Source organism: Terrapene carolina, unplaced genomic scaffold (assembly GCF_002925995.2).
Source record: "Terrapene carolina triunguis isolate 2854851 unplaced genomic scaffold, T_m_triunguis-2.0 Scaffold68, whole genome shotgun sequence".
In the NCBI taxonomy this organism is placed as follows: Eukaryota; Metazoa; Chordata; order Testudines; family Emydidae; genus Terrapene; species Terrapene triunguis.
Genome location: NW_020664419.1, coordinates 74,017,408 through 74,021,441, shown reverse-complemented (window position 1 = coordinate 74,021,441; position 4,034 = coordinate 74,017,408).

The window sequence follows — 4,034 nt, the reverse complement described above, 5'->3', positions numbered from 1 at the left end:
CTTTTTTAACTGCCGCTGCACACTGAGTGGATGTTTTCAGAGAACTATCTCCAGTGAGTCCAAGATCTCTTTCTTGAGTGGTAACAGCTAATTTAGGCCCCATCATTTTATATGTATAGTCATTACAGATTTTTTTTCAAATTAATAATTTGTAGAATAAGCGTAAGAAACCATTTCCAGGTTACCCCATGCTAATCTACTGATTTGCCTATCAAGTAGCTGAAGGCAGGGCTGTTCTACATAGTACGCCCAAAGCATGCACCAATCGTCTACTAATACATACCCTACTGTGGCTAATTGTCACATCAAGATTTTAACAAAATTAGAGGGGTCGACTCAGCTGATGTAAGGATCTATGACAATTCACATCACCTGAGGCTCTGCCCCAGAAGGTATTTCATACCTACAGTATTGGGCCCAGATCCTCATAGCTTATAAATATTAAATTTCATATACGCTCTTGGGGCTTTTGTGCTTAACTTTTAACATTTTTCACATCTTGAACGTCACAATTGTGCTTAACTTATTTTTAAAAGTTGTTCAGAAATGTTTTGGAAACATTTATTACAAAAATAATACAGCCAGTGACAGACTGACACATCCATCCTTTACACTGCAACTCCTGACACTGCTTTAAAAAAACACTTCTTTTGTGATTGGAAAATTAAGACAGGTTTATGGGATGATGTCTGTTTGATTGAGAAGGTATTGTGACTGTAACTGTGGAACCACAAAAATTCATTCTGTTTTAAAGGAGTTGCATTGGAAACGCGTCTGCTTAGCTTAAACCAGTCATAAAAATAAGTGACTGCTTGTAAACAACAGCATGACTGCTTGAGTATTATTGATGTTGCAGTATTGGAATAAGGTCTAGTATCCACATAGATCTTCCATATAATCTTTAGAACTGTCCAAACTCTGCCCCAGAAAAAGTGCCCTCATTTATTTTGAGAAGTAAAATTCTAGTTTAATTTAAAACAATTATGCAGCTTTTCTGTTGTATTTTATATATCTTCAGTGAATTTGACAGACATACGATAAGCTGCTGTTTCTTTTACTATTGTTTAGTTTACTTTTTTAAACGAGGATTGTTAACTGCCAAATATCAACATGTGCTGCTATCTGTCTGTGTTTATATCAGTGGTCATGTTGGGGGAAATTGTGATTTATGACATAATCATCTACACAAATTCAATTCAAGCACTGTCTGCACAGTGAAAATATAGAGCTTGATTCTGCAAACACTTAATACTAAGTGTAATGCTTACCACCACAAATATTCCCAGATATGCAAAAGGCAAAGACACTGATGCAGCAAACACACACATGTCCCTTACTTTAGTAGCAGTGTAATCAGTAAACTCAGTGGGATTACTCATGTGAGTAAAGGTGGCACATGCATAAATGGTTGCAGGATTGAATCCAAAGTTTTCAGGGTTATAAATGTGTCTCTTATCAATTTTTATTTTTTCATGTCATATAAGCCACATTAAAAGGAAGGGGAAAACACACCATCAAAAATAGGTTCAATATTGCTATATACTGTATACATGTTTTGCATATGCATTATTCTATTACATTTTTATTTAAGCAGGAAGCACATCATCCTACCCATTATCATTATGGAACAGAACTATTATACAGCATGCAAAGATTCAAATAGTCCACCCTGAAACTGAAACTGATATCTGGAACTATGAAGATAAGTTATTGCAGTTATAAACGAACGTACAGGATATACCAGTAACAACAAAATGTTTTTCAGAGAATCGTAGTGTCCTGTTCTTTATGAGCAAAACCTAGAAGAGAACAAATATCTGTTTTTCTGACTCTTATTTTATGGTGAAATGAAAAAAATCTCATTAAAATGAGACGTGGATGAACTGTTTAATGTGACAAATGTCTTCTGTACATCCCTAACCCCTGCTGGTGCTGGGTCTGACTTGTTAGTTGTGATGACTTTATGATCTGAAGAAATGCCTCTTAGGAGTAAGACTATGCCTACTTCCTTTGTATTTTATGACCAGTTTGAATGTTTGAAGTAGGTTTCCAAAGAGGAGACTTAATTTTCTAACCCAGTGGTTTTCAACCTTTTTTCATTTGCGGACCCTAAAAATTTTCAAATTGAGTTATCAACCTCTTTATAAATCGTAGACATAGTCTGCAGACTCCCAGGGGTCCGTGGACCACAGGTTGAAAACCACTGTTCTATGGCAACGACAACCTTTCGTGGAACCTTAGCCATAGTCTGCGGACCCCCAGGATCTCCAGACCACAGGTTGAAAACCACTGCACTAAACCATCACAATCCTCTATTCCCCCCTACACACTTCATTTTCAGAGGAATGTGTAGGATTTTTCCAGTTTGATACACAGATAACACTCGAGTAAGTTCATGTACCCACAGAGAACTAAAGTCCTACAAGATGCTGAGCTATCTCAACCCGCAGGGATGTAAGCGGGAGTCAAGGGCACTCAGCATCCTTTAAGGCCTGATCCCTCACCACACAGGGTCTTGAAGCCTAGGGGAGTGGCGAACACTCAGCACCTTGCAAGCAGCACATAGCACCTTGCAGAACTGGGCCTCTAGTTCTGGGCCCATCATTTTACTCCCCACCCCAGTGATCCTCCCTTTGTTTATTAAACATTTTTCTCCATGATTACATTTCTTCATTATCTGGGAGAGCAAAACAAATAGCCCTTCTGCAGCCAGTGCACACTGCTCCCATGAAAGGCCAGAGGATACACTTGCTTGAAAACTAGCATCACAATTTCACTGATGGATCTGGCATTCCACTGGGCGCTGACATTGCATTACAGTCTATCTGCATCATGACCAGTTGAATGGCAAGTTGATACAAGTATGTTATAGGACTTTGAGAAAGCAGGTGGGGTATTTTTTTTTGTTTCAATGTAATTGTTTTATTGTTCATTTTAATTTTTGTTCCACAAGTACCTAGTATGTGTTTACTGGGGTAGAAGGGCAGAGTGGGGACCAGAAGAGAAGAAGGCAGAGTGAGTATATGAAAGAACACAATGCATTGAATTGCTCATATAGGGCCTGATCCAAGCCCACTGAAGTCAATGGAAAGACTCCCATTGACTTCAGTGAGTTTTGGATCAGTGCCTTAGTTGGACCCCCACTATCAAACAACAGACAGTGGGCACATCAAGTTTAAGAAACAAAAATAAATAAAGCCACCTGACCTGGGTTATGTTAACAACATCTAACCAGGCTTGTACGGGGTATGTATTCAAACTGGCTTATTTTAATCCATAGCTTGCACTTTTTGGAAAAAGTATTTGTGTCTGAATTGTTGATATACGTGTGGCTGCCCCCTTTCCTTCCAAACATAAGTTCCTTAGTGATGACAGACTGTAATTAACCAGTTGTCCAAAATAGGTTTTGTTTGGTCAGACATTCACAAAAGTCTGTGTTATTTTAAGGTTTAAATATATGCCTGATGGCTAGGTTTCTGTGCTCCTTGTAAATAGAATGGAAAGTTTCGAGATAAAAATCCTATTTAAAAAGAGGATACTGTACATCATATTAACAGAAAGCTGTACTGCCATCTGAGGCACCCACCCTAGCAGCACCTACGCATATGCCATCTACACTGGAATGCATTTCGCTTATGTGTAGTCCCATTGAATTCATGTGTTTTTGTAGGCCTGAGGCCTCATATTGTTTGATAGTGGGAACATTCCTTTGGAACACATGTAACTGTAATATTTGGGTAAAGTTACATATATTGATACATTTGCTACAGATTAGCATTACTCTACCTTTGCAATTTTTCTGAGCAGTACTTGTTTCCTATAAATTCCAGGAGAAATCTAGTTTGTTTATTCTTGTGCTACTCTAAGCAAACAAAGTTGTTACTGAGGCTAGAGAGAGACGCCAACATGGGCTGTCTTCTAGCGTGATTAACAATGCTGTCTTTGTCTGTAACCTTTCTCAGCCAGTGGCACATATTAATCAAAGCTCAAGTTTCATGTCCCAGAATGTGTCCTGCTTTATTTCTTTCCAAATT